The 23315-nt window shown below is 36.6% G+C and overlaps 1 long non-coding RNA gene across 1 annotated transcript in view; it reads left to right on the top strand.

The window, feature by feature from the left end:
- Positions 1–4625, top strand: part of LOC131420067 (uncharacterized) — a 49567-nt gene extending 44942 nt beyond the window's left edge. Inside the window, exons 2-4 of the long non-coding RNA XR_009223455.1 lie at positions 2282–2443; positions 3267–3403; positions 4420–4625. This is a non-coding gene — a long non-coding RNA (uncharacterized LOC131420067). The remainder of the gene's footprint in view (positions 1–2281; positions 2444–3266; positions 3404–4419) is intronic.
- Positions 4626–23315: the final 18690 nt, after the last annotated feature.

Genomic DNA, 23315 nt, shown 5'->3' with positions numbered 1-23315 from the left:
TTGGGGCCAATCTTCCTTACCAAAAAATAAATAAAAAATTCAAAGCCTTAGTTTAAAAATTGAAAATTAGTTGTCTGAGAAGACACAATTTTCCTTTTGTACCATCCCCAACCTATATTCTCCATTCACCAAATAGAAATTTCTCAATTTCAGCTAAATGTTTCAGAAGGCCCTGAGCCTAAGAAAGAAAGGCACACACAGTTGAGAAAAAGTTTCTTATGACAAAATACTGATTGAGCATAGAGACTACGGAGCCAGATTGCCTGGGTACTAGTTTCAGCTCCAATATTTAACTGCTCCATGACCTGGGTCAGCTAATCAACCTCAGTTTTCTGCACCTCAGTGTTCTAAGATCTAAAATTTAGACAGTATATTTTTAACTCACTTAAAAAACCTAGAAAAGTAGACTGTGCACACACACGTATGTGTGTGCACATGTATGGCAGTGATCATTCTTATGCCTAATTTACAAAAGAAAACACAAAATTACTCAGACTTCAGAAGAAGCAAAATTTACAATGCCCTAATTAAGTAGAGATGTATAAGTAAAATCTTGCATTAGATACCTTTTAATTAATTTTTAAGGTCAAAATAGAACAAAAACCCATAGGAACTATTACATATTCTCTCTCAAATTATATTTTACTTTTATTAAAGAACTTTCTCTCATCCTTGTTAATTTATATGGTGTTATTTTTTAATGCTTGCTTAAAAGATCTTGGTGGATTGCATTCTTTTTATCCATATCCAATTGTTCTCTTTCCAAAGTCTACGCATAGGCAGTTATTTTGGGATTATCATTGGTAACTTAGGTCACTTGTTTACATCCTCATTATTGGCTTTTTCTTTTAATAATTAGAAGAATGGATCCATGTTGGCTTCCCTACTCATTAGTTTTTTTTAAATTGATGAAAATTACAGTGCCTTACAAACCATGGTATGCTTCATCAAATAATAAATGCTAGCCTTCAAAACATGTATGTATGTATGTATTATTATGTAATAGTATTATTATGTATTATTATTATTATTTGCAATCAGATACCATAAAACATTGAGATATATGTGTAAGAAAATCTGAGATACTTTTACAAGTTTGATGGATCCGGCTCATTTAATACACAGAGACGTGACACCTCTGTGGAAAATATTATTATATTGTTATTATTTAGCTATCTATATCAGCTGTACCATCAAATATTTTCTTGTAGTGTGTTAAAGTTATTTTAAGTTTGAGTAATGGTAATATTTTGGCACTTTTACACACATTAGATAATATATTAAACTTTGAAACAATTGAATAAAATATTTATCTTTGAATACTTTAAATTTAAATAACAAAAATGTATCAGTCAGAGTCTCTGGAGGAAACAGAGGCACAATCAGGAATGATTTTGGAGAGAATTTAGATAACAGATACTTTCCAGAGGAGTGGCTGGGTTAGGGGAACTGATGAGAGAGAGTGAGTATCCTAGGTTCTAGCCATAGTGGAAAGCCGAAGGGGCAAGTGTTAAGATGGTGTTATTGAGGCATATATGAACTGGAGCTATGGAAGCATGGTGGCAAGAAAGAAGTGTATTCTGACAGCAATGCAGCCACTGCTAGAAAGAACCACAGTGCCAAGTTATGGAGCAAATAGGGCAAAAATGGCTCCACCTTTATTGAAATAAAAATATTTCATTCAATTGTTTTTCTTAGCCCACTTCCAGTGCCCTTCATTGACAACACCCCAACAGAAGCCCAGGGACAAGGGAACCCAGGTGGATGCAGTTCCTAGAGGTTAACCCCAGGGCACAAAGAAGGGCAAATGATGGGCCTGGGGTTCAGGGGTGGGTGAGGAATAGAAAATAATGAGCACAATAAATTTTTCAAAAAGTATATACATTATATCAAAATCTGTATGTCCAAAGCATTTAGCTTTTGTGTCACTTAGCATTAGCCAGATGATGATTTCATAGAATAACATCTAAACCATGAACCCACAATTATCACAAATATGACTCCACTCATTAAGGCTCCTTAAATTGGATACAGTCAAGACATTTTTTTCATTGTGTTTTAAGGTTTCCTAAGCAGCTTTCTTGGTAGCAAAGCATCTATAACAAATTAACTAAATTAGACCCATTTAATCAATTAGAATTCTGCCCTCTTTGACCAAAATAAAAGCTGAAGAGGATTATCCTTGTCTCATATGAAATAAATACTAGCAATTTGACTCATTAAGTGCATGATTTCCCACTCTATTGTCAATATAAAATTGTTTCTACTTTCTGCCAAACAGCATAACTTGAGAAGAAAAGTGGAACAAGGAGAACAAATTAAGTATATACCACTTCTGCAGAAGAAAAAAGGCAAATCATGAGAGACTACTACTGACAGATCAAATCCACCCACCAGTGGTCTTGGAATACGTCTTTCTCCGTCATCGTCTTCTTTATAACAGGTTACTAGCCCTTCCTTGCTCCTTTATTACCCTGCTATCTATTTCTCCTCCCTTATTTTCAGTGCCACAATATGGAGTGCTGTGTAATCAGGCAGTTTTCCCACGATGCTATTCATGTTTAAAGGACATATTAGAAAAGGAAATTAGTGCTGTGCTATTGATGCACTAAGTCTAATTTAAAAACTGAGACAAGAAAGTACTTAATTCCCTCAAAAATCCAAAATACAAATGTAAATTTGGAGATTTCTTCTGCTTAGAGCAGACTGTTAAAATCAATTATAAGCCTGAATATAACAAGGCTAAGTAAAGTTTTGGTAAGTGAAGTAACGTGGTAAAATAAAGGGAACCTCAAGAGAGGCTAATCTTAGATAACTGATATTCAAGACTATGTGTTTTTCCCCTAGCCCAGTTTCCCTTTTGTGTATTTCTATTTCACTTTGGTTATGGTTGTTTTAAACACATGGTTCACTGACAATGACCAATCTAAAGAGGTCGTTGCCTTTTAAAAGTAAATATACAACAATAACTTAAAGAGGACAGTTAAGGCTGCCTTTTCATTTAAGAAGGAAAAATAAACCATACTACTACAGGAGGTGCAGGTAGGTAGTTTGATAATGCAGTTCTCTTAACTCTTCAGGCTTGGTGCAATCATCCTCAGGAAAGATATCCCAGTCCAACTCTAATGAATCATTAATAAAATCTTTACAATAAGATAATCGCAATTAACATGTGTGGTGTTATTACGTGGGTAGGGTTGCTGCAGGAAGGGGGTTGAGTATAATCCTCACTCTTCCATTGTTTAAAGTATCCTGTGTTCTTCTAGAGGGCACCAAAGGATAGCTGTATGGAAGCAAGAGGAAATCAGCCCCAGGGAGCATTGTCTCTGTGAGATGCCAGCGCTGAGATGAAGCTGAGACGAGTTTCACGTTGCTGAACACCCTCATACAGCAGTAAAAAGATGTAAGATATGGACACGCTCAGAGCATCTTGTTAAAAGCTTCCTGCGGGTTGGCAGAATGAAATCTTTATTTAAAATACACAAACTATTGTCAAGGGAAAGATGGAAACGAGAACACGGAAAAAGGGCCAAAGGCTTTGCTTAACCCGCCAGAAGCAGCAGAAAGGGAGAAGTGGTCACATTGTCTTTGCAGCAACAACAGAAAAGGTGACTAACACCACCACATCAGCATCCATCTGCTCTTGGTTTCAAGATGCATTATTTCTTTTATTATTAATTATATGTGTTTCCAGGGGTGGGCAAATATATTATTACGAGTAGCAAGAGAGGAAATCATTTCTGCTGCCACTTGGCATTAAGTACAGTAGTGTATGTAAGGAGTGAGTGATGACAGGAAACGTAGCAGCAGCCTTGAGCCCCAGCATCCCCCCACCAATCGCTCCAACTCGCTCTTGGTAGTCAGAGGCTTTCTAACAGAAAGTTCATGTAAAACCATTATTGAACACTGACAGGAAGGAGCTGAGACAGGAGTGAGTGGTGTGTATTTGTGCAGTGGGAGAAGGAGGCAGGGAGGGAGGGAAGGGGGAAGAGAGGGAGAGAGAATGAGTTAGTCATCATCTTGCACAGACAACACCATACGGGGGAAAGTGCTTGCATTATTACAAAGATAGACATGCACATGCACACACACTTGCACACATGGCACAAGTCTTTTTGGTTTCTATCCTATCATTTCCAAGAACAGCTTTAAGTGATAATGACTGTGAACGTGTGAACATTCTTGGACGGGTGAGCCAGGCAGGGGATGGGTTCAGAAGAAGGGTCACTTCTGAAGAGCAAAAGGACATGGGAAGCAACGAAGCAGGCATGAAAAGAAAAAGGTCAAAGGACCCTGGAGAAAATGTCATCTATATTGATTAAGCTTTATTTCTCTTTAGGAGAAAGTGACATTTCTGCTATTAGATCATGGACATATAAGGAACGTAGATGGCTCACTGCTTTTTCTTCTCTTCCACAGTGTGTACAGCTTTGACCATAGGGTACCTGGAAGGCTCTCTGTTCCATTATTACAAACAGGATAATTATTGTTTTTAAGTACCAACGAAGTGACATTGCACTCTCTTTGGCAAGAGAGAGAGCACTGGTTGCCATAGCTGTATGTTCTGATCAGACATAAATGACGGTAAAATGATAAAAGCTTTCTGCTAGATTTCTTCCATCCTGCCCACCCTCCTCTCCAGCTCCACTCCCCTTCTCTAGCTTTGCTCAAGGGGTCTAAGTGCCTCTTCCCCTGTTTCCCGAGTCTGTGACACACCACCTCAGAGGCACTGGCCATTCTACCTTGTGGTACGAAGCAGGTGGGGAAGAAATCGCCCCCCAGCGCCTGCCCACGTCCTCTCCTCCGCAGCGAGGCTGGTTTTCAACAACTCTTTGACAGGTTGTCCCCTTCTCAACTACCACCTTGGCAGAGCCCTGTCTCTCCCTCAAGCCCAGCCAGGCTGCCAAGCACCCCAACTGAAAACTACATCCAGAATCTGAGCTGCAGAACACCCCCTGCACCACGCAGCCCCTGCTCCCCTTCCCTACTCTTCACTAACCTGGGCTTTTCCTAAGCATCGATTGTATCGCAAATTAAATCTCTGTCCCTTGCATTTTTAAACCCGCCACCCTTAACCCTTATCGCCAGCTTGCCTCCAAAACCCCCATAAAATAACCGACAGCACGCGAACGCCTGAAGAAGCGCACCCGGGATCCACACCTGGACAAGTCCTCTGTGGTTTAGTGGTCGCGAATAGCCTCTGCCTGACATGTGCTCCTCGCCCCGCGCGGACCGCTTTCCCCCGGAGCCCCTGGATCCTGACAAGACCTCCGCGGCGCGGGTCAGCCAGTGCGCGCCGGGGCAGCCCGGGGTCGCGGCCCGGGCTCCCCTCCTCCCGCCCCAGCTTGTGCGCCCGCGCCGCCGCCGCCTCCGCCTCCCGGGCGGCCGCTCCGAGCATCCCGCGCCGCGTCCTCCCCGCCCCGGCGCCCGCCCGCCCGCCGGAGCCGGCCCGCGCCGCTGGCAGCCATCAAGTGGCTCGTTAAGGAAATGCAGGTGAGTGCGCGCGGCGGAGCGGCTGCTGCCGGAGACGTGGGGTGTGTGCCAGTGCGCGCGAGCGGGAGGCGGAGGGAGCGGCCGGGGATGCTCGCCGCCTCTGCTCCCCGCCCCGCCGCGCCCGCAGCCGGCGGCCCGAGCGCGTGGGGCCGCGCCGCGCGCTGACAGCCGCTCGCCTCCCCGCCGGCTCGCCCGCTTCTCCGCGAGCCGCCCCCCGGCCGCCCCCACGCCGCGCTCCCCGCCCAGCCCGAGCCCTCCCGCTGCTCCTCCTCCTCCTCAGCCTCCTCCCCTCGCGCCGCGCTGACAGGCAGCCTCGGCGGGGAGAGTGCAGGTACTTTGCCTTCAGAAGAATCTGCAGGACCCAAGCAAGCTTTCGGAGCGCCCCGATTTTCTCCTGTCTTTGCCCCCTCCCTCCGGCCGAGAAGATCCCACTTTTGAAACAAACAGAACCCGAAGCATCCTACCAAAGGCAAAGCCCGACGGGCTGCTGTGCATGTGCCGTCCTCTCTTGCAGTTGATTCTGGGCCTGTGTGGAATAGAAAGACAGTTCTTTCTGTGACTGGTAGGAAAGAAAAGAGAAGACTCCTCAGGGTTTCCAAGGAGGACCGGAGCGGCTGCTTTAGTAAGTAAACTGTGCTTCTGGATTTCTTGACTCTAAAGTGAGGCATCTGCTGAATGCTTTGCCCCCAAAGGCGTGGACAGGTTGTTCGTTTTACCGAGGCAGAAGTTGACTTATATAACTTCAGTAGTTCCTAATTGAGAAGTGGTTTGCTAAGCATTTTTTTCTTTTCTTTTCTTTCTTTCTTTTTTTTTTTTTTTGAGAAAGAGCGTTGAGAAGACTTCAGTCTGGGAATCTGATTTTTAAACGCTTATTGTTCAGGGGCTATTGGAAGCCTGGTTTGTGAAACGTTGGTTGGTTCGGTTACCTAGAAAAGCTTGAGAATTCTAACCCTACTGGTTCGCTTTTGCTACCTCCCACCGTAATCCACACCAATTCCCATCGTTCTCTGACTTCACTTGGTTGCCTGTTTTATCTTTAGTTCCAAAGAGAGCTTGCACAAAAATTGGGTCAAGGGAAAGTTAACAAAGATGATTTGAAAGACTGGAAGAAAATCCTGTTGAGGCTTCTTAATGCTTGTAGGTAGAGGAGATGTGGAAGAAAATCCTGGAACTAGCCTAGTTTGGAGAATTTGGATGAAATTAATTTGGAGAGGGAATGTGAAAAATGCTTTGGAGGGGCAGGAGCTGAGGCTGTGACTTTGACACAGCACATTATAAACTATGACAGGGGCTCAGCAGCCAGTGACAGGTTTAAGGTGTCTCCTAGGGCTGAATATCTCTGCATCAAAAACTTTTGCAGGCAGTATTCCTCTCGGGGCTAACATCACCATGTCAGGAGCTGCAGCATTTCTTTAAAAGCAAGTAGGACACTCTTCTCTCTGTGAAAGGGTTAATAGTATCTTTAAAAAAAGAAAAAAAGATATACAGTCTAACATTTGCCAATATTTTGTACTATCTAAATAAAACCTTTATGTTATGTCAGGAAAAATATAGTTGAGTCAGTTGGTTTTGCACAAGAGGGAATCAATAACATTTCAGCATTTTTTTCTTTATCATTGCCAAATGGACTCTGAATCTAATTTTTCCTGCATTGTTAACATATACAGTAGATACAGTAGGAAATGCAGTTGAAATAAAACTGAGATAATTTTTAACAAATTCAAAGTTCTTTGACACAATAGCACTCATGCTGACTAGTGTAGACTAGTGATTAGGAAAAGTTGGTCTGTTTTATCTTTAACTTTCAATTTTCTGTCTCAGTATAAAACATGCTTTTCTAATCAAATCTATTTAAGAGTTATAAGCCAGATTGAAGATTAAAACCACTTATCTCAGATAATTTCTTTTTGACAAAATACCTTATTATCAGATAATACCTAAGGGCTCTCATATCTAGTTGTTGATAATGGTAAAGTAAAACATTTTTACCTTTATATTTACTCAAATAAGTATATAAAAGCAGCTATGTTCATTCAGCACTGATTTTTAAAATTTTAAGCATAAACTAATGTACAATGGTTTAACAAAGGGAAAGATCTTTTAGAGTTGTTATGGTTATTCAATGTCAAATGCTCTGAATATCTTGACACATAAGTTTTTAAGCTAATGAAATAACGGTAGGACAGTTGATGAATTTGTTGACATGAAGTTATCATAGATGGAAATCATTTGGGAAAGATATGTCATTGTTTCTTGTATATGACTTTATTTCCTACCCAAATGGGTTTTCTTAGAGGTTTTCTTACTGCTCTCAGCTGCCATTTCTGTTATTGGTTTAAAATGAATTTAAATAATTTAAAATGAAGCCCTCGGTTGATCAGATTTCGATTATAGTGTATGACCTCTACTCATTTGTGACCTCAAATCTCTGAAAGGATATCTGATATTTGGAAAAATAATTATTGAAAAATAAAAGGTAAGATTGTACTGAAGTAGCCAAATTTAAGAATGGTTCAAACATGTTGTTACAATATTACTATAGGACACATTTTCCACAGTAGAAAAGACAGGACTGAATTGTTGATCCTGTTGGAATTTCTGAAAGTGAAGATTTACAATTAACATGAAAACTAATCTGAGACACATTCTGTGTCTGTTATGTCAGAGTGCTAAGGAAAATAGCCTGAATTAAAATCATTTCTAATAAAGCTTGCACATAATTTATTTGATCACTGTCTCTATGTAATAATAGAGAAAAAAGTCAGAGCTGGATGGGGTGATTAAATTGTCATTTTTTTTGTCACCAACTTTCTGTGCAATACAGAGGTAGTTGCAACTTTAAAGTTGAAAGAAAGTTGCTAGTGTCAGCAGTAATGTGTTTTATTATGCAATTGTTCTTGTTATTCAGATCAGATAATGGCCCTATGAAATACATAGGCAGTCTGCGGGGAATGAATGATTAATCCCTCTAACGTGTGCTTACTAAAGGAGTTCTTACTAATAAAGTGCTGTATACCTGCATTTGCTTACAGTTGCAGTTGGTGAAAGCAGACATACTTTTCTTTTCCTTTAATATTAACATAGAATTTACAGATCTAGTCCTATAACTATAGTAACTTAAAATGATTTTGTAGACCACATGGTCTTATAGTTTATGGAACCCTTTGGATATGATTATTATTTACTTGAAACATTTAATTTAGAAAGTAAAACATTGTTAATTAGATGTGATGTTGGAAGGCTGCCCTATTTTTTAAAATTATATTTTTTATTCCATCCCTCTATGGGATGACGTTCTCTCTCTCCTGTGTGTTACTAGTAGGGTGCAGATGCAACCTACAAGTGCAAAGGACATTTTTGTTTAGTAATGGTAAGTATAAGAGAGAAGCTAAAATATTGGTGGTTATATAAAATAACTAGCTGGATACTATGTTAAAATTTTAGGAATGGCTAATAGTGGGCAGGACAATTGCTGTGGTTACCACTGGTGTAAATTGTTTTGCAGTTAGAGAAGTATCATTGATGTAACTTTCAATATCTCTGCATTTCTAAGACTGGATTATGGGAGAAGGTGGGAAATGGACAGATTTTACATGGCAATTTGAGAACAGGTGACCTGAAATGGATGCTACACATTTTAAATTTATCTACCTAATGTCTTCTTTTTTAGAAATTTCTGAAAACTGTGATTTCCAAAATTGTCTAATTGAATATATCTATCAATATGTCATCTCTCACATTTAATACAACAAATAACTTTATTTCAAGATTCCTCTGTCATTTGGAGAAAATACCTTAGTTTCAGTAATTCTTTTTGGACTTACAATTATACTGAATTTAATAAATTTTAACAATGCAAATTATATGATAATATATATTTGATAATGCTAATTTAAAAGTTATAGTGAAAATTTGATGAATAGGATTTCTTATCCAGTTGAGTGCTGTTTGAATTTGTTTATCTCCTTATATATTTAAATGCAAATTCTTTATGACTACTGTCAGTTCACTGGGTTTTAATCAGGCTGTTCAAAAGCAATTTGCATCCATAAAGAATAAATGAATTTCCACTGGTACAATCAACAAAGTAGAAGTTAACTGTACTTGGAATAATGGTTATGCTTTTTCAAACTCTTTAAAAATGTGTTGAATGAAGAAAAATGAATAAAGAAGCAAATATGAACATCACCCACCAGGTGAACACTTTTGTGATTGTCGAATCAAAGGTTTTGAGTTTTTCCTCTCATCCTTAAAATTGGCTATGTGACCCCAGGGAGGTTACCTGAACTCCATACCTGGGTTTTCTCCTCTGTCAAGTAGAAAAATTGGCCTACAATTTGAGATTATTTGTATTCCAAAATCTTATGAAACAAGCTAATATAATTACTAGTAGCGATTAGCAAATTGTCAGATTACACTGTGACAATTTAAAGCCATGTAGGAGTTGGGGCAGCCATCTTGTTTGAAGGAGGGCTAAGGAAATTGTCCCAAAGCCACGTTGGCAGTGCCTGGACACTGTTGCTCTGTGGATTGAATGTTTATTTGAAAAGGCTTTGGAGGAGGAGGATGAAGATTATGGAAGGAAGGGAGTAAATTAAAGTTCCTCTAAAGCACCCTTTCCTCTTCCTACTGAAAGAATATTATATAGATAAATATTTTTGGATTTGTTGCTCTATTCGGTACCAGAAGGCTATGAGAAGATAAAAATAAAAGGAATTACTTAGTGTCTTTTGACTTCCTTTTTCCTCCTTTAGTTTCTTTATATATGCTGTTTTACAATATCATATTTAGAGAAATATGTACAATTTAAGTAAACTCCTATTTTTTTTCCCCTGAGATACATGTTATAAACTGTCACAACTAGAAGGAACCATAGACAAATTTATTCCAGCCCCTGTATTTTAAAGAGGAAACTAAACTTCAAAAATTAAAAATTACCCAAGGTGAGATGAGTTTCCTGTTTACAGAGAGGTTTTACATCACAGAGCAGTGGTATCTAAGATGCCACATTGGCATTTGACAATAATTTATACACTTGTTAGTAAATTATCAATAACATAATTCCATTGATGATGTAGGTTACAATGCATTTTATCTAAACAGGTTTTATGATGACAAACTTCTAATCATGGAAAATGAACACAGAGAAAAAATACATACAATGTTCATTTTAAGTACTTGCTTTTCTTATAGAAACCCAAGACATTATTTCTACAGAGAATACATCTGATATAATTGATGAAATTGGAAATTTTTTCCCCTCTAAGGAAATAAGTTTGCCCAATCCTTTCCTTTTCTCGTGTAAATATTTGGATGATAGCAAGTGGACCTATATCTCTATAAAATGTTTTGTATTTTAAATCATTGGAGTCTGGGAAATCATGGTATATTTAAAATTTATTTACTTCTGAATGCAAGATATAGCCAATTAATTATAAAGTTTATTTGCTTTTCCTTTGTGCATTTACATGTGTGCGTGTGTGTTTATGTTTAAACACATTTATTCAAATGGAACTTAGTGAAAATTGTATGTTTAAAAATTTTAAAAGTGTGTGGACAATAATTGAATACTCAAAATGACATATATTAGGGTGTAATACATCAAACTGCTCTCTGATTGGTCCGTAAATCAAATGAAGATTCAGCAATACACCATATCACCAAGGCCTTGCCTCTAATATGAGTCCATATATTTTTTAAATACTACATTATAATAATTAAATATTCTTAAGGTTGAGATGTATAGAATTATAGAGAACATAATTGTTGTTCTTTCGCATCTGTTATTATGGGCTTTATTTACCTGGTTTAGTATATATACTTACATTAGGTGCTAGAAAAGGAAAAGAACAAATTTATACTTGATTATGACATGGTAGGTTACTTAACAGCAGCCATCTTTAATCTAAAATTATATCAATTGTATGTAATTTTAACTGAGATGCTTGTTGTAAGATTTGTTGCATGTACGATACTATCTAATTTGCTTTGCAAGGGAACAATAAAATTATTATACTTAAACACAGAATTAGTGAACTTTTATAAAATTTCCTTTTTAAGCATGCATATATTTAAGTAATCAGCTAACAAGTCTCTTAATGCATTCATTGTATTGGGATCACTGTGAATTATACCTTTAAAAAACTATCCAAAGTTACATTTCTCAAATGTAGTGTGTATTATAAAGGGGACCCCCTTCAGCAGCTACATGAACAGAGAACAAAGCCAGGTTAGCACTGGGTACAATATACTCTTTTTTACTATTTACCCAATAAACACATGCATTTTGGGATGTACATCACAGGATATACTCCTATTATTTTGGTTATATGGTCCTGGGTAGCTTAGGACAAAGGCCTAGAACACAGCTTCCTTTCAGTTCCAGGAAAGGTTAATTTAGAATACAGAATCGGAAAAAAGCAGGAGCACTAGACTGCTTTCTATTTTTAAATGGATTGGTCTAGGCCACTTGTCCAAGATGTTTATTTAGGAAGGAGGGAAAAAGTTCATACAAGTTTGTGTCTCTGGGATGTTGTCCCAATACAGTGACCTAGAATGATCTAGATCAGAAATTCTACTTAGAGGTAGAATAAAGGGTGGAGAGGGGAGGGGATGGAGAAAGGAGAAACTTGTTAATCTCACCCTAAAGGCAATACTCTTTCAGTTTTTATTCTTCCCACAAATGGGTTTCAAAATCGGAGATATGACTTTTCACCTTGGGGTGAATGGTCATCAGATTACCAGGGAACCTGGCTCAGACCTTCTCTGTCCATAGTCCCAGTTTTTGCCCTTCTTACTAGATATCCGCCTGGAACCACAGAGGAAGTCAGTTTGTCAGTTCATGATCTGTATTAATTCCTCTTTGATTTTGCCTCAGAAATCAAGGACAGCAGTAATTCAGGCACCAGAGCCATATTATGCCCTCTTCCTAGCAGTTACACCCTCTTCTGTTTCTCAATTTGTATATATTGTCAAGTTAGAATCTCTTGTCAGGATTATACAATATGTACCACATGACAGCTTAACCCACATATTATTTGGTCCCCAAATATTTATTGTCCCCTATCTGCCAAGCAATGCTGAGTAAAATACTTGTAAGCTAACAATATTAAAGTACCCAAATTGTGACCATCATATATTCTTATGAAATATTTCCTCATTATCAAAAAAATTTTTAGTTCCATAGAGAAAATAGAATCTCTTTAAAGAATCTCTCCTTTTAAGTCACATAAAAATTTCCAGGTACATGCCTTCCTTTACCATTTCCCCCACCTTATTCACTCTCATTCTGAGTCAGAGGCATCTCTTCTGGAAGTTGGGTAGAATCCTTGTTGCTTATTTAGCAGCTGCATGCTGTGCTGTATTCCACTGGAATTAGTTGACATCCTTCATCATTTTCAAAGCTGGATTACTCCAATGCTAATTCTTCATGTGCCCCACTCTGCAAAGTTCCAGAGAGGCAGTAACGCATGGTAAGCATATCTCTATACCATCCTCATATGGACAAGATATAGAAAACACAAAGAAATCTCCAGACCACTATAGCAGTTTACAATCTGTGTGGCAAACCCTATGTTTCCAAAATCATAGGATACAATACAAATTACAGTCAAGGCTCATGTTATTATTTCAGCTGTAACCAAAGCATCATAGGAGAAGTGCATTGGTTTTCTCAGGAAAGAGAAAAGACAGAGAAAAGAGGAAATTCTACCTGTACATTTTGATGTGTGAGTTATTTTTGTACCAGGCCTTATAATAAGTAGTTTGGATCAAATAACCAAAAAGAAAGAATAAAAGTGTAATTTAAATTTTTAGAAACTTGGATTGTTAAATATCTTTGAAGTTCAAAAATTCCCCCAAATTCACCTCTTTATTTCCCCACAAGAAATAATGGAAACATTTCCGTCTTAATTTTAAAGAGATTCTCTTTTTATTCACCCTAAAAACCCTTATCAAAAATGCACTAATGGTACTATTCAACAGGGACCTTTGCAAAACAGTGCCCAGATAATACATTGTTTCACCCTCAAAGAAACTTATGTTTTTAAATTTTAATGCTGGACCAAGTGCATCACAAAGATAGGAAAAATATTTTCCCGTAGTTTGAAATTTCTCATAGTATTATAAAACATACTCAGCTCAATTAATATTTATTTGTGTTATTTCTTTCAGTGGACCATTGCTTGTAATTTTAGTGAGTAAGGATGTCCGGTGGGTTCTCCTCTGAATGGATGTGTTCGTTCAGTGTCATATGTGCTATCCATTTGTTTCCTCCTAGGAAACATATGTGGTTAGCTCTGTAAGACATGGCATAGCCTCATCATTTATACCCGTGTGGTTGAAGACAATAGGGCTTTCTTGCGGTAGAATTGTGTGCCCTCAAGGATTGAATTCAGCACCTCAGTCTCGCATTTCCCTGCCCCTCAGGAAGGTATGCCTTCCTTTTTTTTTAAGGAGCTTGAAGCCTTCCTGTTTTCCCATACACCCCTTTCATTGTGGAAATTTGCCAGGATTAGTAACATAAATTCCATATTTGCTAAGGTACATTGATATTTACTGTTTTTCAAAGTACTTATTAGTAGTAGTATTAGAATTATTAGTAGTATTAGAATGTAAATTGTAATATATATAACAGTATATATATATATATATATATATGCTGTTTTCAGAGAGAAAAATTTTAGGCAATATCCAAGAATGTGTTGATGTGAAATCTTATGTAGGCTAAACCTAGAGATGAATCAGTTTAGGGGCTAGGTCAGAACAGATCTGATGGTTCCTGCCAGGGCAGGCTTCTTTTCTCCCTTATTAAACAGGCCTATCTCTTCCCGTTTCTGTTTCTACTGCCAAGTGTCCCTCTTCTGCCCATTTTCTTTGACCTTAATGGCAACTTGGTTGTACAGACTCACAGGGATGAATCTGTTGGCCATATGAGAATATAAAAGTGTATGTTGTTAAGATTTTTAAATAGATTATACCATTATTTGTATTGTGCAATTCCCTTAGAGCTCAGTCATTCCTCTCATCAGTATAACAATCCACATTTCATAAATAGCCCATCACTTCTCGTGGTGGTATTAAAAGAAGGAAGCAGTTTTTTTTCCTAAGCAGAGGTGGCCTCAGGGTCTTATTTTCTTCTGGGATTTTTCGAATTTTTTTGTCCCATAGTACCTTCTCATGAGCTCTGAAAAAATCTGCAGATAGAAAGTGATAATAATAGCTAACATCTATTGACTCTTTAATATATGCCAGTCACTATTTTAAGTGCTTTACATGCATTCGCTCATTTGTTCCCACGTCAGCCTTGTGAAGTTGGTACAATTATTATCTTTAATTTACAGATGAGGAAACTAAAGTACAAGAAAGCTAAGTAAACTTGCCCAAAGTGGCATACCACGTGAAGTGCCTATATACTCTGCCTGCAGATCCCACATTTTAAACCACTTTGCAATATTGGCATTTTGGGACATAGATTTATATGTCTTCCCAGATATACAACATTAGTATGTTAGAGGAATTCCACAATTGCATGGGTTCTGTATATCAAAAGTGAAATAGTGAGGGATCCTTTTTATGATACAGTTCCTTTCAAATGAAGGAAACACAGTTATTATAAGTAACTGATAACATATGTGAATCGAATATTGTCAAAGTGTTGCTCAGGGGAACAGAGAAGTGGAGACAAAACATATCAAGGCAAACTGTCTCCAGATATCTGTTCCCAAAGTTGAGTGGGTGAGCATGGCGCAAATACTTTTGAGTGCCTCCCTTGTCTTCCTTGGAAATTTTTAATCTGATAGAAAGAGAACTTGGTATGCTCTCTACTTTCCCCTGTGGTGCCTCTCCAAGCTCAGGGCCCTTCTCAGAAGTAGATTGATCAACGTGGTTTCCATCAATCAGTCCTCTATATCTTCTTGGCCACAGATTTTATGCTGTATCAGCTCTTTACATAACTTCCTGCACTTGGTGACTGGTGACCAAGAGCCACAGTTTTTGAGAATCAACCAAGATGTTTGAATCAGTTTGCCCTACGTACAAGACATAGCAGACCAGAAATACAAAGACAGGGAAGATGTGGTCAAGATGCACTATGGAGTGAAGTTCAGGGTCAAGAGGACCCCATCTGCCAGTGAATATAATTCATAGCACTTTAATGCACGTTTCCCATAATAATGAAATGGGAATATGGGCATAATTAACTGTTGCAAAGTATAATATAAGGGATGCTGATCATAAGCAGTAAAGAAATAAGCAAGAAGAAAACCAAAAATTGGTCCTGTGATTCATTTTAATTAAAATTATTTGTGTGAACTTTTACTATTTATGCCTCATTGCTATGTAGTCTAAGTATTATTTACATCATTGCATCACATTGGATCAAATTTGTTGTAAATTTAATTTGATTTCGATAGTAAACTACTTTTATTTGCCTTTTTCCCCCTGGTATGTTGATCACTGTTCTCAAATTTTAGTATGACTGCTTACATGAAGTTAAAAATAAACTGAGGGAATATGAGTCACAACATAAATTGTCATTTAATCTTTATAAGGATGGAAAAGTTAAACTATTATCTCTACATTAACCAAATTAAAGTTGAATAAAATAATCCTCAGTAAACATTTATTGAGTTTCTAATATATGAGAAATGCTTAGTTCATATTGATGGAAATCTAGTGCCCTAATTTTGAAAGGACATGAGAAATATCTTGGATCTTCTGTAAAATTCTCAGAAATGCTGTGTGATGTTTTGAAAATTGAACCAAAAAAATACTAGCTTTGCTTTTTCTCAACTTATTGAATCAATACTTTTTATGTCTTAGAGATACATTTGTCAAGTCATAATTTTAATTAATACCACAAGATGGCAAAATACATACAAAAAATTGCTTTTTCCCCATGTTGGGAGGAATACACAATACTAAAAATATAGAGTTAAAGTTGTCTTATGACTCATATTTCAAGAGGTTCAAATCTCTTCTTTTCAGGTGTGAAAGATATGGAAACACTTAGTGAACAAGGTAATTGGATTATCTTTTCCTCCCTAAGGTCTTTCTTCCCTAAAGTGTTCTGATTACTTGCTAAGAAAATTCAGTGCATTTTCGGTTGTAAATGAGAACAGAGGAGTAGAAAATGTGCCAGACTGGGCAGTTTTATGATGCAAACTTGTCCACTGGAGACCTTCGTAGAGCTGCTAAACTGTTCAACTGCTTGTCACAAGCTGGGTTTTGGCCTTCTGTCAGTGAGAAGCTTATAGAAGGACTAGTGGCGGAGAATGAAAGCAAAGAAGCCCTGGACTGTTGAACACATTGGCGATAACATCTTTTTATTTCTTTTCGATTTACAAAGAAAGAAGACATAATCTTCAGGTCCAAAGTGGTTTTAAACAAGTAGTCCTAATTATTCTTGAAGTGTAATATATTCGTTATATATAATATAATTTGCATATACTGTGTGAGTGGTACAAATTGTCTTGGATTAGGTCTCTGCAGGCAAACAGATGTAAAAGGACCAGGTAATTGGCTAAAATAAGCCAATTTTACAACTTCAAGACAGTAAAATTTTTTATAAGTGTAGCTTGTCTCATCAGATTTGTGGTAGCATCCACATTTAGCTCAATGGGGTCCTGCCCTAAAATGATACCTATCAGTGCCCAAGCTCTGTCAGGTCCACCCTTTATTTTCTACCAAATCTTTCCCTGTGGCTGTAACTTTACTTCAGAGTCTTACCAAATTGTCATAGTCCATTCAGGCTACTGTAACAAAAATACTATGCACTGGTTGGCTTCTAAACAACAGAAATTTGTTTCTTACAGTTCTTGAGGCTAGGAAGTCCAAGATCAAGGTGCTGGTGGATTTGGTGTCTGAGAGAGCCCATTTCTTGGTTCATAGATGGCCTTCTTTTCACTGCTTCCTCACATGGTGGAAGGGGCAAGGGAGATCTCTGTCATCTCTTTATAAGAGCACTAATTCCATTCCTCAGGGCTCCACCCTCATGACCTAATCACCTCCTAAAAGTTCCACCTCCTGATACCATCCCATGGGGGAAGAGGTTTCAAGAGAGAATTTTGAGAACGCAAATATTCAGTCCCGGCACAGATCTTACCTGGATGACTACTTCCTGTTTCCCTTCCTTGTCTCTGCCTTTTCTCTGCCACCAAAGGAATTTTTTTTTTAAATGCAAATCTGATCATGCTTACAACATTAAAAGATTCCTTATTGCAAGGAGTATAATGTTAAGGGAAAAAAAAAAAACAAAACTTGTGTGACATAAAGAGACCTTCGTTACCCAGGTTGCAAACATCTTTTCATCTTTCTTCCTTTCCTTCTCCCCTTCCCCACCCAAGTATTCTATAATAAAGCCATATAAACACCTTGAAGGTAAAAATTGAGTAATTTAGGTAGCTTATGATGAAAATGATGATAATGATGATGAAGATTTATAATTGCATTTCCCTGTTGAAGAGGCTGTCTCAAATTTTGTAATATTATTTGTATATATCCTTCAGACACTAATTTTGAATCTGATTTCAGAGTATCATGAGTATCCTTTCCAGCGAATGATATATATACAATAGAATGCCAATTTTTGAGGGACCTCTTTCTTTTTGTGGCTTTGCTCAAGATGAACCACCTACTATATTACTTCTGCACAGCAAATTGATCAGTTTCTGTTGCTTCCCAGCAGCAGCCAGTGTCTGCCATACAAAGTAATGATCTCTAGCAAAATTTTATGTTGTTTCCCCTGCCAACTCCAAAGTGGTCAGCCTCCTTTGACTTACCATCCTGGAACTGTGCGGGTTTCTTACTGTAGCCCAGCCCACAGAGGCAGAGGCTTTGCTGCTCATAGCTTGGCTGAACTCCAGGTCTTTGTTCCTGGAGATGCTACTGTAACATCTATTGAGTATAGCATGTATGTAGTTATTCTCATCAATCTTAAGAATTTGGGTGCACTTTCCAGGCTTGTGTTTCATTGTATAACATGAAGAGAATGTTACAGATCAAAAAGAGAAATAGTATATGATATGTTTTTTTAGTGTAGCTTTGACACTAAGAACTCCAAAAAACCTTTGTTGGATATTTAGATAACCCATGACCAATTTTCTGTGAAATTCCCAGGTAGAAATTATTTTTAAAGGAAATTTGTTTATATAATAGTTTGAAAAAAATGATTGATTTTGTTAAGTTAATCAATTTTGATTGCCTTAGGAAAGGTACCCCGGATTTTAAAGAAATATATCATAAAATAACGTCATGTAGTCACAGCTTCCATCTCTGTATTTTTAATGACCTTTGAAAATATTGCATGAACTCCTTCTTTAGACTACAAATCCAAAATAATGTGATGACTACAAAAATGTTGATAGTATCCATATTAAAATAGTTCTATGGTCTAAAGAACCTATGCTATTGGGAGATCTGCTTCTTTGTATCAGTGAGTAAAGCTGATAATTATTGAGTATGATCTCTTAGGAGACTGAAAGGACTCAGAAAGGTAAAAGCTTGTGAGTAGAAGGGGAAAGAATCAAAATGTTCTGTTATTGGTGACAACTTCACAGAACTGAAGGAGAAAAAAGGCTTTTTATTAAAAATAGAGTAATCTTAAATTATTTCAATTTGTGTAAAATCTTGGAATTGAGTTTTCTGATTAAGTAACTTAACCACCACATGATCAATGGAATAGTTGGAAATTTGTAAAATGTTCATGACCAAACTTTGAAAAAGTTGCAATATTTATCCTGGTAAGCAATTGTTTGTTTGTTTATCTTTTCCCATAGAATAACCAGTCTAAGAATTCTAGATCCCATCCCCCGCATTTTGGGTCTTATATGAGGATTCCTTGTTACTACAAAATCAAATAAATTTAAAGTCTTTGTTAACCCACATGCTACACTACAAAAAAATAAATCAGTAGCAAAGTAAATAATTATAATTTAAATAGTCAGCATTTAACATTGAACAAATTGGATGACTGACTAAGCTGCTGTATCCATGAGATCCCAACATAAAGTATCTGAAATGAAATAGAGTTATTTTTCTCACTTAATGGTCCTAAGGTGAGTGGTTCAGCCTGGTGGGATGACACTGTTTCACAAGGACATTCATGGACCCAGGTTTCTTCCATTTTGTTGCTCAGTTATCATCTCGAGAATGGTCCTCATCTGCATGTCGAATTTAGATGATAAGAAATGGAAGTTAAGGGAAACAGCTTTGCTTTAAGGGAATTTTCATTCCAATCCCATTGAACCTAGTCATGTGGTCATACCTGGATACATAGGAAGCTGGGAAATATAGTGCATAGCTGAGTAGTCATGCACTAAAATTTGGGAGTTGCTGTTATTAAAGGAGGAAGAGAAAAATAGATATTAAATGAATTAGTATTCTCTAATTTACTCATTTACTCCTCATCTTGTCAAAAATTAGGGATAGCTTACATTATCTTCCTTCTCTTTATATCCTGTACTATTCTCCTTTACTCTCTGAATCTAGAATAGGTAGTTTAGATGTTTTGTCATCTATACTGCAGTTTGGATTAGCAAGAAAAAAATCTAGTGCAAAACATTTAATTTCACTAATAAGGAAGAAGAGGCTTCATGACGTCCAATGCCAAATTCTTGTATGTAATTAGTTTTTCAGAAATAAGGGTGAAATTAGAACCCAGGTCACTTAACCCACAGTCCAGACTTCTGTGCAATAAAGAGTGGGACTAGATTTTTGTATAATTTTCGTTAATTTCTATAGAGAATTACCTAAAAAGGTAACATTTTAAAGAAGGTTGCTAAAATGCTGCTGCTATTTCTTTACCTGCGTTTTCCTTCCATGCTAGTGAATCTACCTGTGCTGTGTGGTTGGGTTTCAAGCAGAAATCATGGGCAGAGTCTTATGTACTTTAAATTATGATCGTAGGTAAATTCCTTTTTCTGGAGACATCTCTACTTTGAGCTAGGAAATTCAAAATGCATAATACTTATGATAAAACTGAATACAGTGTCAAAGATGAAATCAAAGAATGACTTAATACAAACATAGAATTGATACATTATAGTCACAATCCATGTCTCTTCAGGTTTTATAAAATTTTCTGAGTTTAGAAAACTGAACCTCAGTCTGTGCTTGCTGGGCACTCCATCCACAGTGCAGTTGTCTGATAAGACTGTCACAGTTTCTGGTGAATCCTATTGGTAGATTTGATGAGGGCAGCAAATGCCTATAGCTTGCATCACACTCATCCATCAGGAATGCATTAGGCCTCATGCTTTCCCAGAGAAGAATTGTTATGAAGTTGTCAGAGTAAAATGAAAGCTTATAGCAGGCCCGCCTGGAAAGACCCAATATTCAATGCAAGTCATGTTGTGTTCTTAATATACACTGTAGAATTACTTGTGAGAAAGTATAAAGTGCTTCTTGCTGACATTCCACCTGTAAATAATGCAAGAGTAAACACTTTAATAATTTCAATTAATTCTGAAGTGTAGCTTTAATTTTTCTAGTTACAGCCAATATTCCTAAATTTGAGACTTCTGGTGGAAGTTAATGAAATCTTTGCTTACCATTGCAGTTACATTATAAAACTTGCTGTTGAAGTGTAGGATGCTTTAATTAAAAATATTTCTAATCCAGAATGAGCTGCTTTAACTCTTTAAAAAAGTATTGAGTCATGAATTGTTTCAAAATGGATATTAAATGAATCAAACTGCATTTCTCGATTTCTGTTGATTTGCTATTTCAATGTTAATAAAATGCCAGTTTTTCTTCATGGAGTCAAATGGGGAATCATTGCATTACTTCAGTAAATTCATTTGAAGAATAAAACCCTGATAGTGCTCACAGTATATTTATACAAAGCATAGTTATAAATTTGCTTTAGATAGACAGAATCAAATTACTATAGGCTATAAATAAACTATTTAACCTATGTATTTGCATGTGCTAAACAATTTTAATGGGCAATCTTGGTACCAAATAATAACGTATTTGGGGGAGAAATTTTTTGAGAGTGCTTTTATGTTCTTATTATCTGTACTCTTGGTAATGAGGCATATTTTTTCAAGCAATCCTTTGCGTCTCATTTGATATGTGTAATAAAAAATGAACCAAAGACTATGATGTACTCTAGAGAAATCCTCTTAATAACCATCACACAAAGATAGTTTTATAAGGTGTTTAGCCTTTTTGGAGCAGCCCTTTTATAAACACCTGTAAAGTTTTCATGTTTGATTTGATTTATTTGGCAAAAGTCACGTACACTACCTAATACTTTGTCTTTATTACCAGTCGGACATCTCATGGTTTGCCCATGTTATACTCATGCTCATGCAATGTAACCAAATGTTATTCTAATATTAAATACAAACATTCTGAACCACTGTAAGACTTGTAACTTACAGTTTAGTCAATTCTCACATATATAAATTATATTGTCCCTAACAAAGTAAATTTGTTTTCTTTAACTTCTATTTTTGACTGCCAGATTCTCATTTTTCACATTCTGCCAGCTCTTCAAGGTGTTTACCATTACACCCAATTTGGAGTCATAGATAAATTTAACCAATGCTCTGCTTAATAAAAATAATTAATGTACATATTAAATTATGCTACTTCATAAGAAATAGTCTATAGGCATTTAAATATGTCTGCTTATTCTTTGTTTCCTTTTATTTTATACTGCCTTTAAAAATTGGTCATTGTTTATAATGACACAAAAAATATTATTTTAGAAAAAAGTTATCTTAATAATTGCTAGATTATAAGGACTTTATCTAGTGTGTGTGTATGACAGGGACTCAGTAAATATGAATAAATTAACTAATGTACGTATAAACACACACATATGTGACGTATGTTACATATAAACATAATTAAGCGCACTGGGAAATTTTAACAACTTTTTCTTTTTTCTGGTTCAATATACATTCTATAACAAAATAAATGATAATAAATTTGATTACAAAATAAGAAGTTGACTATTTTTCAATATAGTGCTTAATGGTACTATTGATAAGGAACCTGGGCTTTAGAAATAGTCAAACTCAGATCAGGTCTAGCTCTACTAATTACAAAAGTCTTGATCTTCAGCCAGTTACTAATGTTAGCAAACTACAATTTTCTCATCTGTAAAACAGATATCTTATCATCTAGGATATCTTATCTTCATGTGTTTTTGTAGGATTAAAACAGAAAGCAAATGTAGGTATAAACACATGTATGTTTGTATGTATGTGACTGTAGAAAAAGTATTTTAAAATGCACTTTAAGGTGGTTTTTGGAAACCAGCTAATGCAGATCACTGACACATACATAATTCTAATTTTAATTTATTATAGAAATACATAAGAACATCTATGAATCAAATTAAAAAGTTCTCAGAATTATTAAATAATGTGGGCAAATTGTATTTAGGCGTAGATATGACTCTGAAGCTACACGGCTGAATGAGCCAAAAAGCAAAACCAATTGCCTCTGGAAGATCAACTTATTTGGTGAGCCAACTGAGAAAGAAACATGTCTGTCTTAAAAGCCCTAGTTATGTTTGCTTCGCTTTGTAGAAGTTTAAAACCAAGATCGCTTACTGAATTGTCACTGATTTTTCCAACGTGTTTGGAAGTGATTATTGGTTATTTGAGGGAAAATTTGTGTAAAGCTATTCAATTAGTCATAAATTGCCTCATTATCTTTTATAGTTCATCTCTGTTTTTATTTTTAATTTACTTTTCACCATTTTCTTTAATTAGCAATTATCATTAGAAAAAACTTCTTTATATCAGCTGCCTAGATAATTAGTATAGTCCTATGGATTTCTATAGAGATAATAATATGTTAATGGA

The sequence above is a fragment of the Diceros bicornis genome, chromosome 22 (genome assembly GCF_020826845.1).
Source record: "Diceros bicornis minor isolate mBicDic1 chromosome 22, mDicBic1.mat.cur, whole genome shotgun sequence".
In the NCBI taxonomy this organism is placed as follows: Eukaryota; Metazoa; Chordata; class Mammalia; order Perissodactyla; family Rhinocerotidae; genus Diceros; species Diceros bicornis.
The sequence above is the reverse complement of the archived record's forward strand: the minus strand, read 5'-3'. Positions and strand labels throughout refer to the sequence as shown.